Here is a 14,006-nt window from a genome sequence, read left to right as displayed (position 1 = left end):
CCCGGGCTAATGGGGCAAATGTGCTCGAAATTCCCCCAACCAAATATCTACTCGCGTTGGCTTGATGTTCTGCTTCAAGAGGGCTAAAAGCTTTGACTTTGATGAAGGGCAGCAGGCGCCAGTGACATGCATAGAAACTGTTCTAAAAAGACATAAGGTGAAATTCTATATTTAAAACCTTTAATACCACAAAATGTGATCCTCTACGTCTACTCTGAAGCCACGTTGTATGCGAATTGTTTCAGTCAGCTTGCCAGGTACCTACTGGACCAAAAATAGGCATGTAGCGTGACCCTTATTGTTTTAAATATCCCACTATGGTAAAAATTTCGATCAGTACTGGCCGATTTTATATAACAGCATTCTACGTTATTCCATTCGCACCTGTTGAGAGTTACACACGTCTCGCGACAGTACAGCTACTGCCGACGCCCAGAGATAAACCAAGAGCTTATGTCTTTCCTTGAATCCGAAATGTCAACAGAACGATGGTATCCTGTGCGGAGGATATTCCTGGTTCATATGCAGTGTAGTAGGCTCGGGTGACGCGTGAATCGGATGTTTCAGTGGTTGGCTCTTGAACAAACACACCGGGAAGCAGATGGATGAAGTCTGCGCCGGTTGCATCAGTGGCAAACGACTCTCCGGCGACAGTCGGCAGCCTTGTGCCCCGGCGCAGAACAGCCACAGCAGCGGCACTCACGAAGAAGGATAGCGTGCTTGGCGTCGTCTGAAACAAGAAGCTGGAACTCTTCAGCCAGGTAAAAAGTATCTTTGCAGAAGTCAGACGTCCTGGAGGCTGATATTGTCTTAGTCGTTAAGATGTGAACGGTATAGAAACTCGGCATCAGTTAACCAGATGATGACTAGCCCGGGCTGCAAGTCATGTCGACTAGTTCTACTGACCAGGCTTTTGATGCCATAGCCATGACCTTAAATCCCAAATGCACAAGCGGCCAGAATGGTGTTGTAAGCATTCGTGCCTTTAATCAATTGGTAAATTGATGATGAGCTGTCTTCATAATTGTTCTGATAGCAATTCATTATGATGCCCTGCAGAAAGGGCCTCAGAAGACTTGAGTCAGTGCGTTAGCGTACAATGCAGTTCCATATGAAATGGTTTAAGACATCTCCAATACGAACATACATTATTACCGTGGAAAAAAGTAACGTATAATCGGAGCCGATTAATGTTCATGTTCCCTTATTTGGCGATTACTAAGCCACTGCTTGAGGCTTTCAATGTCGTTGTGGTGCGATAACGTTGCTTGAATGCTGACCACTGAGCTGAGTAATGTCTTGTAAGGTTTTTGTTTAAATAGTTGAACTCTTCCGTTTGAGGCAATGCTGTGACGGTGGCTTGAAATTTCTCTTCAAGCGGTAGCAACTTGCTTTCGTCTCCGCAAAGCGGCGTGATGGCTATCATGCCAAATGCCTGTACGAGGTGAAGTATGGGTGGCATGAAACAGTTTTCTTCTGCTCACTCAGAGTAATTTCTCTGTCATTGACATGGCATTTTCTTTTTGTCAACAATTGCCAAGAGACGTTAGACTTCTGCCCCGAAAGGTTCCAGTGGAAGGAAAAGATCAAGATGGGTGTTAGGGGTGTTGATATAGGTGTGATGAGCCATAAATTTGTCTAAAGCGGAGTTAAGGACCCCTACATCAGGCGTGCAGCGCTGGGACGGCATTAACGTTTCCGAAGAGCCTTGATTTTACTCTTGAACTTAATGGAGTTGATTGATGTCGTCGTTAGCTGGCTCTTCATTGCCACTTAGCATTTCAGTAGAACATATTACTGGCACATTTTTGGTGTAAAGGTACAAAATAAAGCGAGAAGACAAGCGCAAGGCGTCGTGGGAGCTGTAGACCTTGAGAGAGAGAGAGATAGAGAGAGAATAATCTTTAATGAAGTTTACCGACGTTAGCCGGAATAAAATGCCTAGCTTGCTACGCCAGTTGAGGACGTGCTGAACATTATGGCGATGATGGTGAGGAACTTGATGCGCACAGAGACGTCGAGTCATTTACACAGACTGGTCTAGACCTGTGGATTGCAGGTACTCTATCAGAGCTTTTGTAGCCCGTAAACACGTTTGGGACATGCCCACGGACCTAAAACGTCCTTTAGTTGAGTGTCCAGGGAAAGCGGCAGTACCATAGACACTGTGAGGGACACTATTTGCGCATTATATCGGTTACATTCACATAGCAGATGCTGTAGGGTTTACCCGCTTGGAGAGTCCGGGTGGCATTCTGAATTTGCAGTTCGGGTCGATGGAAGATTGCGGCACGTAATGACGTGATACGCAATCCCAGGTTGCTCGCTGCATGTTCCATGTCACGCTAGATGCAAGGACAGATGCATCTTTCCTGGAGAATGGTACGGATATTGCCGGTGCACGATGGTTATGCGCAATGGATGCAGCAATCTCTACCTCCACATTGGCATTTATCCCGCTATGGGCTGGAATCCAGTGGACTGCTATGTGATGGTGCGTTTGTAGAGCTTGAAGATGCAGGGAGCGTATGTCAGATACCTTATTATGCTGATACGACGGTAAGGCACTTTTTATCTCAGCCACCGCTGGTACTGTAGTGGAAGCCGGCTTCTGACAGGGGTACCCATTCCTATCTTCGACAATATTTTAAAGAAGCGAAGATTGCGACATCTAACGATGATAGTTTATTTTGATTATGGGTGGTGGCCGATTGTCGGAGATCGTGGTGCTGACAGCTGACGCGGTAGAACATCTGCTAGAATATAGTTCACTAACAAGACGCGGTGTCATGAACTGTGGCCTTCATTGCGGAGATGGTTCTTGCTTTAGCGAATGAACCGCTACGAAAACTTCAGCTTCACAATTTTATAAGTGTGGAGCGCAAAAAATGCATGAAACATATGAGCCAGTTTTGCGTGACGGTGAATGGAGGGCAAAGTTCTACGAGCAACATAATAAAAAAATTAGCGCAGCTTGCACTATGGGTGCAAGGGGGAGAAACAGCAGAGCTGGCGGCTCCTCTTCCTCCGTCGGCGACCCGGCTGTTAGACCTCACATCTATTTCCGAACTTGCCGCTGAAAGTTCTAGGCAGGCCCGGATCGTTTCGTCCGCAGGCTTTCACATCTCTCCTAATGTAGACCATGTTAGCACGCGCTCGAAACCGCGGCCAGATCCAAAGCCAGCGCCCGCGCTTTTAAACTCAAAGAAAATACTGTGCGGTCGGAATGCGATGATAGCTCAATCGGATAGATGCCGGTTCCATGCCGCGAGGGACCCGTGCTCGATCCCGACCGCGGAAATAGTTTGTGTTCTTTCCAATCGGCTGCGCATCGTAATGTTACCCGCCACTACTAACCCCTCACTCCTGGGGACTGTGGGATGGCCCAGTGGTTAGGCTGCCACTCTCACGGCGTAAAGGACGACCTTCCCAACTACATTTTTTTTTCTAGAGGTTTCGAGTTTTTTTTTTGGTGCGACGGACAGACAAAGATCGGCCTAAGCAGGTCTGCTGTTGAAACTCAATAATTGTGGGAGAAGTCCGATAGAAGCTTCGAGAAATTGGTGAAAGTTTAGCAAGGAAATGCAAATTACAGAAAGAAAACTCTTTCTGATGTCAGAGGTATGTAAATCCCATTCTTCTCTCCATTTGCTGAAATTGAAGAAAATAAAACGAGCAACGGAATGAGGCTGCTGAAATGTCGTGCCTAAAGAATCATGGTAGGAACCTATTCCACTTGGTTATAGTTCTGTCAAGTGGCTTCTTACTGTGACATGTCGCGGTTTCGCACCAATGACTCCGTGACGTAGTTATTGATGGTGGTTCGTACCATCGGGCTTCTGCCGTCTACCGAAGTAGTTGCTTTCCATTAACTGTAATCTTTCCCCTGAAGTATTGGTTGACCAAGTTCTGTCGCCATTACGTAAAAGTCATATTGTGGAATAGTCACTTATCATCAGATTGTCTCCAACACGTAGTGGCTGGTACAATCGGTCGCGATTTCACGTCAGTCATCTTGTGGGGTATTTTCTGGTCATGAATTGTCCCCTTTCTGCATAAGCTGTTGCTGGTCCCGTTCTGTCACCATTCCAAAATAGTAATCTAGTAAAAAAGTTACAGGTGATAACACATCACCGCTCTGCCAACCGATTTCGTGAGGTAGTTCCTGATTATAGTTTGCCGGCGCTCCGCACCAATAAAGTCCCAAAACAATTCCTATACGCTTTAACTTTGATGTGAATAAATCAGAAAAGTTCATTTTTCGTCCAATAAGATGCTTAAAATACCTAGCAGCAAATGCCGTCCGTGCATGATAATGTTTTAGAGCCATGTTTTTTGGGAGTCTTGAATGTCAAGTTCATTTGCGTTTGGTGTGGTCACTTGAATCTATTGTTGATTCTTTATTATAGTTTGTTTGCGTCTATTTCAATGGTTTATTTACGAGAGTATCGTCTGAAACTTTTATTCGTAGCGTATTTCGAATGTTGAAATAGAAGGACACCAGAATATGTTTGGGGGGTTGCAGGTCTACTGAAAACTTGCAACTACAGTTATGCAGGGATCTACACAGTTTTTCGATAGTTTGCTCTGCGGAAAAATGCTCCGCGATATTCAAGTATGGCAGGCTCCGTCCTCGGCTCAGAAAGACTGAAGGAACTGCTGTGCATCAGCATGTGTAGTGCACACAGCATACATACAGTGCCTATAGAATAACGCGATACGGGAACCTACCATTCACAAGTATCCTCACAGTGCAGCCCTGTTGTTGCCCCTCGCTTTTTCCTTTATGTTGGCTTGAAGATGCTTCCCCGAGGGAAGGAGGAAACGTTGGACAGAATTGTAAGGGCGACGAAGTTCTCGATACTAAAGACGAGTGCAGTGCATCGGCATATTTCTCCCTTTGTGCTAGGATCAAAGGCTAAGACGCAAAGCTTTGATACCGCTATGCCTCCATTCGGATGACCTTGTGGGTAACCGGGGTTGTCACATGGCATCATCAGCAGCTAGCCACAGACGAATACCAAAAGTAAAAAAAATTAACGATGATTTATTGTAGTGTAAATCAATTTACGCTTCGGAAGGGTTTGTTGTTTGGTTTGCACAGTTAAAACTTGAGAAATACGATCCTATAGTTGTTTACAACGGGTCTTCTAAAATATGAGCTGTTTGTGATTTCGAAGATAACAGCTACAACGAACAGCCGGCTGTGCTTCCAAGAGGGTGCGAGTGATTATTTGTACGTGAGTTGTGTTTAAATGTTTCACCGATAACGAACCTACTGTAGACAAGCTAGTAATAAAGCCTGTAATGGGGGTCAGAGCAAACTCCCTTCACCATGAGGAGGGTAGCCCCGAACTGCACGAGGTCCTGCCGGTTCCTTATGTGATGAACGGGTGAGCTGAAATTCGTGAGTGCTCCCGGGCAAGAGTTTACGGGTTAAATCATTATGAGGCAGAGACCATATTTTTGCTGAGGACAAAGTACGAAAAGTTATATAGGTGCAAGATTTTGGGGCCCACCAAAGGTATTCCGATTGTGTAGAGCAGCCCTGAGCATTCCAGTACAGCGTAGGTGTAGCTTTGGTGCGGCAAGTTCTGGATAAACAAATTACTAACCATGTTGTTCGAAAATATTGGCAACGTATGTTGAAGGTCTCTACACCGGCAACAAGTCAGAGTAAATGACCAAAAGGGGCAAAAGAATTGGGACTACAACTGCGAGAGTTGGAAAGCTGCTGTATTGATTAAAGCATGCGGTACATGGGAAGAGCACTACCGTACCTCTAGCATAAACCTGTTTGTAAGATTTTGGTAAAGCGCTATTGAGGGCATCATAAGTAAGGAAAAAAAGTTCTGGCGCCAGATTTCTGGTTTAAAGTGTTCCTTGTGACGTATGGTATTTAAGCGTGCGCTACGAACGTTGGGCAAAAATTGCATTTATGAGCTGAAATAGTTGTACGAGAAACCAGTTTTTAGACAGATTTGGTGGAAATTATGCATGTCCTTGATTACGTCTGTGTTTTAGACTAGACATTAATTTAAATAAAGGTACTTCTGGCAGCACCAAAATACTGGGAAAACAGCGAGAAATTGCCACGTTAACCGAAATATAAAAGTTTACTTAAAATTTACACAAGAAGCACTGAGTGACACAAGACATCAAACTTTTCAAACGCACATTTTACACTCGGTTGAAAAAAAAGTTCCCCGATTTCGTGCTTTATTCACTTTCCCCTTGTGACTTCTTTTTCACTGTGTACGTAGCACCAAAAACGGCTTTCGCAAATCCGGGAAATAGAATTTCTTACATCTATTCACAATCGGCAATTGTGGAACGTTGGGGTAGTCGGAAGAGTAGCATTACAAATATGAAAAGTTCCAAAATCATTACCGTGTAGCATGCAATAAAACAGAACCATATCCAGCCTTTTGAGTCGCCACGCAATACAGTCCTTTTTATACCATATCTTTATTCCTGAATGATGTAGCGTCATAGCTGTATCCCCACTAACATTTTTTTACCGCTCCACATAAAGTGCGATGAAGATGCCGTAACGTTTTCTAGTTCGCGACCAAACGGAAAAAAAGGTACAAATTGCACGGAATTGAGGCCATGATAGCATGCCGTAACGGCAGCTGTGACAGGAAGATCGTGGTCTGATTGTAACAGACCAATCACACCGAGCTAGAAACAAACAAAATAGGCTAGCCATGTGCGCAGGATGAGTCGAGTCCTTCCCTAGGCTCAAAAAACAGACTCCGGAAGCGTTGCGACAGCGCGGTTGTAATCGTCAAATGCGGTGCGGTACAGGCAAGGAAAAGCTGCGGTTCGTGATGCGTAAGCGTAAGCATGAAGTTAAGTATAGGTCAAGCGAACTGAACGGATTTTTTCAACAAAATCTGGGCGTGCGTTGCTGAGCAACCGAATCAATGTGACTGCTTTCAAAAGGCTTCACAAACATGCTACAAGGTCATGTCACGAACCCACGTCACGAACCCAAGGTCACGAACCCACGTGGGTTCGGTCCCCACTCTGGGCGCGTGTTTTTCTTTCTTTCTTTCTTCGATATATTAAAAAATGTTTACTTAATTAACCGTAGTGAAAAAGAAAAGAGCCTAACCACACCCCTATGCCTCCTTTGGCATTGTAGACTGCCGACCTATCTTTCTGTATTTCCTCAACGAGCCCTTCCTTACTATATATATATATATATATATATATATATATATATATATATATATATATATATATATATATATATATATATATATATATATATATATATATATATATATATATATATATATATGTGTGTGTGTGTGTGTGTGTGTGTTGAAGAACCAAGGCGAGGACCGCGGGACGTGAGCGAATCTTCAATGGCGGATGGATCATTACAATGACGGTGATAGTAGGAGGCAGCTGCCAAGCTACCTCTTCTTCCTCTAATATTTAACATCCTCCCGGCCGCGGAATAAATGTAGGAAGAAGTTTGACATAACGCCTAAAGTTCACTTGTCAGCAGTCATCCATTGCTTCTGCCTTTGGAATAGACAACAGCAAAGCCTTTTAGTCCAAGTTCATGTGAGTGGTCCATTGTGACCCCGATCGATGTCATGCCCGTATTAGCCGCATCAGGGTATTCTATACTTCCAACGATGCTTGGAGCGTCTGTGGAACCAGCGCATTGATGAATCCGACCAGAATAGGTTGCTCGTCTGGACCGTCTTCCGTCCTGGATAACGACATTGTAGTGTCCGTCCAAACTTTGTGGGACATCAGCGTGGGGTTGCCTGTCGTGTCTTAGAAGAATTCAGGTGTAGGCTGGGTCTTTTGATGTGTTTACCGATTTTTCTATGTAAGGCTTGTCCTTTCTTTCTTGACTTTCGGATCAATCGGCAGGTTATCATGCATTTCGGTGGATATTCATTTAGGATACGCGTACATGCTTGTGGTAGGTCCTTCCGGCTTCGCTGTTTTCGCCGTCTTCGTTTTGGGCTCGGGGCTATCAAATCCTCAACTTTGGCCTCGGCAAAGAGAATCAATTCTGTACTAGTGCTACCGCGATGTCGACATAAATTGGAACGCTTGGTGGATGAGTCTGGGGCTGCGTGGATGTGTCGGCTCATAATAGGGGGTTTGCGGTCAATGCTTTCTGCTTGCAGGTCTTCATGAGGTTGTCCGTTGCGCATTGTACTTCTTTTCGCCTCATGAAGACTACACGAAGCGGAAGCCTTTTCTGGTGCACCCACTGCGTTGTCGTTGCTCCGGTGACCAATTGGAAAAAGTTCGTTTTCAGGACTGAAATTGTCTGAACCAGAATCAGAAGCAGATGTCTCGTCAGGTGATGCCTTAATTCCTTGTTTGAATGAAGAACTCCGTTGCGTTACTGGTGTCCCCTGATGAGCTTCTTTGAAGGGTGTCAGCAAATCAATCTTCCTGTTGAGAGAGTCAGTGCTCTGTACTGCCGAGTCATTGTTGTTCGAGATACAATCCTGTGTTTTCAGTGATATTGTTGCATTGTTATTGTTGAAATGGTTTTCCAACTCGGGAAACAATCTGTTCATTCTAAATTTGGTTAACAGGATGGAATCTTCGAATTCTAATGCGATTTTATATTCCTCGGTTAAATGATCCAAGTCTACAAGTTCTTCAATACTGCTGTCAAACTTCTTTAGAATATCATGTGTTTCGAGTAGGCGTTTCTTTAAGAAAATGAGATTACAGATTGATGGTGACTCGGCGCTCATCTCAGTTTTGATGTCGTCAATCAGTGTGGTTACCATCTTTCGAACGAGGCTCCGTCTTTGGCAAAGGGCTTCCAGGTCCATTCTCGACGTCATTTATGTCTACGTGGTCGTCAGGAAGGATCACGGTCGGTGGAAGGTCGAAGCCGTTGTCGTTGACTTTTAGTGTCCGCGAGGCGTCCGCGGAGAATCGGTAAAAGTTGTTGAGGGCGTGGTATCCGGTACACGTTTGGTGCGTCCTCAATTCCTTGGGTTTCCTTCGCAGACGCTTGCGGTCGATGGTCAGGAGCCGTAGTTCCCTTGCAGCCGTGTCACTCACGTCATCGTTGATGGCGGTCCGCACACTCCGTTCTTCAACTGTGTAGATCTTCTTCTCATCCTGGTCACGGCACCATTTTGTTGAAGAACCAAGGCGAGGACCGCGGGACGTGAGCGAATCTTCAATGGCGGATGGATCATTACAATGACGGTGATATAGTAGGAGGCAGCTACCAAGCTACCTCTTCTTCCTCTAATATTTAACAATATATATATATATATATATATATATATATATATATATATATATATATATATATATATATATATGGCGAATCAGAATAGTAATTGACGGGCTCGTAGAAATAACACAGAAATAAGGGTTGGCAGCCAAGAAAACCTCGGAAACCTACTTCGGCTACGCCCCTCGTCAACGCGTCTACTCGCCACCTCCGCGCCAACGTTTTCCTCCTCGGGATGCTACCAACTTCCCTCCTGACTCGCGCCTGGCTAGACGTCGCTGTCCTTCGCCCTACCGTCGCTCTACATCGCCCTTGCGCCCGGCCTCTCACGTTGGTGAGAACCCTGCGGAAAACTAGATGCGGCAGTTTCTGGGGGTGAAACTGCGTCGCCAAGGAACAGTGCAAGTCCCCCTTACCGGCCATGGAATACGTTGACTGTTACAGTTGAGGGAATTATGGTTGAAGCACTTGTGGACACTGGCGCCAGCATATCTATAATTAATGAAAGTTTGTGCTCTAGACTACGCAAAGTGAGAACGCCTTACTCTGGTCCAGCTTTACGTGGTGCGAACGCCGCTATGCTTCAACCCTCAGGACATTGTACAGCGCGTGTGATCATCAACGGCATTCGTCATCACATTCAGTTTGCGATACTCTCTCCATGCCCTCATCAAATCATTTTAGGATGGGACTTTTTGCGATCTGCATCTGCTGTTATCTCCTGCGGAAAGCCGATGATTGACATCACCGAAACGGACCTTGCTAGTGTCGCTGACGAACCAGAGCTCCGCTTGACCTGTACTTCCGACTTTACCCTGTCTCCTGGCGAAGAAACCGTAATCTCCGTGGCTTCAGACGACATTGTTGACGGCGATTTGTTAATTGCACCAACCGGAAATTTCTTCGCTCGAGGACTACTAATACCTCCGTGCCTTGTCCGTTTTTCAAATGGGTCCGCCTTTCTCGCCGCAGTCAATAGTACAACCGAGACCATTTTGCTACCTCAAAACGCTACTATTGCTTTCGTTCCCCGCGATGACGCTACAGCTGTTCTTCCTCTCAGCTCCTTATCACCTACGAATAATTCATCGGATTCCAAATTGCAGTCTGCTCCTGCTGGTGCAGTTATCAACCCCGACCTTACTACAGAGGAAACCGGACAACTGTTGACCATGCTGGCCAAACACAAGACAATATTCGACTCTCACACCTCGGTTCTGGGGCAGACATCAGCGGCCACCCATCGGATTGAAACGGATGGTTCCTGCATCATTCGCCGACGCCCGTACCGCGTTTCGCCTAAAGAGCGCAAAATTATCCAAGAAAACGTCGACGACATGTTGAAGAGAAACATCGTTCGTCCTTCTGCGAGTTCCTGGTCATCACCCGTGGTGCTTGTTCAAAAGAAAGACGGTTCCGTGAGATTTTGTGTGGATTATCGGGCACTCAACGCAATGATTTGTACCCGATGCCTCGGATCGACGATGCTTTAGACACCTTGCAAGGAGCAGAATATTTTTCTAGTCTTGATCTTCGATCCGGGTACTGGCAGATCCCTATGAATGAGGCCGATAAAGAGAAAACCGCTTTCGCAACACCCGATGGACTCTACGAATTTAATGTCATGCCGTTTGGGCTTTGCAACGCTCCGGCCACCTTCGAGCGTATGATAGACAATGTTCTTCGTGGATTGAAATGGAAAACGTGCCTGTGCTACCTCGACGACATTGTTATCTTTTCGTCCATGTTTAAAGAGCACCTCCAGCGCCTTGATCAAGTTTTAACTTGCCTCAGTAATGCCGGCCTGCAACTCAACGCAAAAAAATGTCACTTCGCAAGTAAATCTATCAAAGTGTTGGGTCATGTTGTTAGCAAAGATGGAATTCGTCCTGATCCCGACAAAATTACGGCCGTCATTACTTTTCCCCGACCTCTCCGCCAGAAAGAGCTGCGCAGTTTCCTGGGATTGGCATCGTACTTCCGTCGTTTCATTCGCAACTTTTCTACAATTGCTTCACCGCTGCACAAACTCCTCGCTGCCAATTCTCCATTTGATTGGTCGGAAGATTGTGAGACAGCGTTTACAACACTCAAACAGGCCCTCACTTCTTCTCCTGTACTCAGCCATTTTGATGAAAACGCCCCAACAATACTCGATACAGACGCCAGTGGCCATGGTATCGGGGCTGTGCTCTTGCAATGCACTGCTTCTTCTATGGAAAAAGTAGTTGCGTATGCCAGCCGCACGTTGACGCAAGCCGAAAAAAACTATACCATTACCGAGCAGGAGTGCCTCGCTGTCGTTTGGTCTATTCAAAAGTTCCGGCCCTACTTTTACGGACGTCATTTCACGGTTGTAACCGACCACCACGCACTCTGCTGGTTGTCGTCCATCAAAAACTTAACCGGACGCCTTGGCTGCTGGATACTTCGCCTACAGGAGTACAACTTTACCGTGACATACAAGACTGGCAAGAAACACGCTGGTGCCGACGCTCTTTCACGTTGTCCACTGTCGTCCACGGAGGACAGTTGCTTAGCGTCTGCTCAGCAAGTGGCAGCTATCCCTATTGCCGTCGCGGAACATGTCAGCCCGGAACTCCCATCTGATCTCGTCTCTCTTCAGCGTTCGGATACGTACTGTCGCAACCTGATTGATCTTTTGGACGGTTCCGCTCGACCACCATACAGTCGCTCACGCCGCCAACTGAAAAAATTTAGACTCTTGAATGGTGGTGGCCTTTACTACTACAATTACCACCCTACCGGCGACAAGTGGGTCCCCGTCGTTCCGCGTTGTCTTCGGTCACACATTTTGCGAAGTTTTCATGACGACGCTACGGCTGGTCACCTTGCCTTCCAGAAGACATACGACCGCATCAAAAGCCGTTGTTTTTGGCCAGGCCTCTCAACCAGCGTCACCAAGTATGTTGCGTCGTGTGAACCATGCCAACGCCGCAAACGACCCACTTCGGCCCCAGTGGGGACGCTCCAACCTCTTCCGTGCCCTTCAGCTCCCTTCGATATTGTCGGGATTGACCTGTACGGACCTCTTCCTGTAACTGCAGCCGGCCATCGGTGGGTTGTCACAGCAGTGGATCACTTAACCCGTTATGCCGAAACTGCTGCTATTTCCTCGGGCTGCGCTTCAGAAATTGCTGACTTCTTTTTGCGGGCCATTTTCCTGCGCCACGGTCCCCCTCGAGTTCTCCTCAGTGACCGTGGACGAACGTTCCTTTCTTCGCTACTTTCTGAAGTGCTTCGAGCCGCTGACACCGCTCATAAAACTACATCGAGCTACCACCCGCAAACAAACGGCCTGACGGAGCGCTTCCATCGGACTCTTTCGGACATGCTTTCCTTCTACATTGGCCCTGACCGCACCAATTGGGACACTATTTTACCATTTGTTACTTACGCCTACAATACCGCTGTGCAACAAACCACTGGATTCTCGCCATTTTTCCTCGTCTATGGCCGTTCACCTTCTTCTGTACTTGACGCGTCTTTTCTCTCCGCACCTATCGCGCCAACAGCGAACCTTCCCGACCAGTTTGTTTCTAGACTGGCTCACTGCCGCAGTCTTGCCCGTTTGAACACGGTGGCTTGTCAGGAGAGCCGCAAGTCTCGCCACGACGAGAAGAACCGTTCGGTCACTTTTCAACCTGGTGAACAAGTTCTGCTTGCCACTCCCCTCCATGTTCCTGGATTGTGCGAGAAGCTCTTGCCCCGATTCATCGGTCCTTACAGGATCCTGGAGCAAACCTCACCAGTGAATTACCGCGTCACGCCTATTTCCGGTGTCACTGACCGTCGGTGCCGGGGAACTGAGATTGTACATGTTTCCCGGATGAAGCCGTTCATTCGCCGCGATTCCTCTATCTCACAGTGACGGCCAGGATGGCCGCTTCAGCCGAGGGGGAGTAATAGTGTGAGCGTGAAATTGGCAAAGAAGAGGGTTTGCAACAGGAAGCGGCCAATATCCCTTTTATGCTTCGTTGTCGTTTAGACATTGTGCGCGTTCATGATCACCTCATTTCATCTTCCTTCTCGTCGGTTGATCATCATCTCCGCGGCTGGAACGGTTGCTGTCCTTTGGTGTCCGTGCTCGGCGCTCGCAAATAAAGCGGACCTCAGGCGTTCCCGTCGACTCTCTCAATATATATATATATACGGTTCTGTGTTCTGTGCATTTGTATGAGTAACATATTCTAGCAAAAATCAGTTGGATTACTGAATCGGTGAAAGATTTATTTGAGAATCTTTAGGAACGCCGTTTTAGTTCCGGAATGCGGAATCACCTCGCTGGTGTAGGTTAGGGCGAAATCCAAAAACTACTTTTTAGGTATTCTTAAGGGCTACTTATATCAGCAAAAAGCGCGTCGATATGTGAATGGATGACCGAGAAAATCGCGAATTCGCGAAACCACAATTTCGCTCTTTTCTTTGGTTAAGAGGGCAATTTCTGAAAAACCCGCCTTAGTGAGCACCTACTCAATGAAGCAAATAAACTCGTGAAATTTCAAGTCTCTAGGTCTAACAGTTTAGGCTGGGCGTTGATGAGTCAGTCAGTCAGTCAGTCGGGCACTTGTTTTTATAGGTATATATATAGGAAAGGAGGGGCTCGTTGAAAATAACACAGAAATAAGGGCTGGCAGTCGAGAAAACCTCAGAAAGCAAAGGGGAGGATGTGGTAGATCATTGAAACGGATTAAACATTTGGAAAGAAAGAAAGAAAGTGAAGAAAAAATACCCGCCAGGT

At 46.4% G+C, this 14,006-nt stretch overlaps 1 protein-coding gene across 1 annotated transcript in view; it reads left to right on the top strand.

Moving 5' to 3' along the window:
* Positions 1-531: 531 nt before the first annotated feature.
* LOC144138040 (fatty acid synthase-like) overlaps positions 532-14,006 on the top strand; it is a 115,527-nt gene continuing 102,052 nt past the window's right edge. The window contains exon 1 of the mRNA XM_077670095.1: positions 532-761. The gene's annotated coding sequence lies outside the window, so the exon portion shown is untranslated. The remainder of the gene's footprint in view (positions 762-14,006) is intronic.

Source organism: Haemaphysalis longicornis, unplaced genomic scaffold (genome assembly GCF_048455015.1).
Source record: "Haemaphysalis longicornis isolate Haplotype H1 unplaced genomic scaffold, Haemaphysalis longicornis Haplotype H1 scaffold_5, whole genome shotgun sequence".
NCBI lineage: Eukaryota > Metazoa > Arthropoda > Arachnida > Ixodida > Ixodidae > Haemaphysalis > Haemaphysalis longicornis.
The sequence above is the reverse complement of the archived record's forward strand: the minus strand, read 5'-3'. Positions and strand labels throughout refer to the sequence as shown.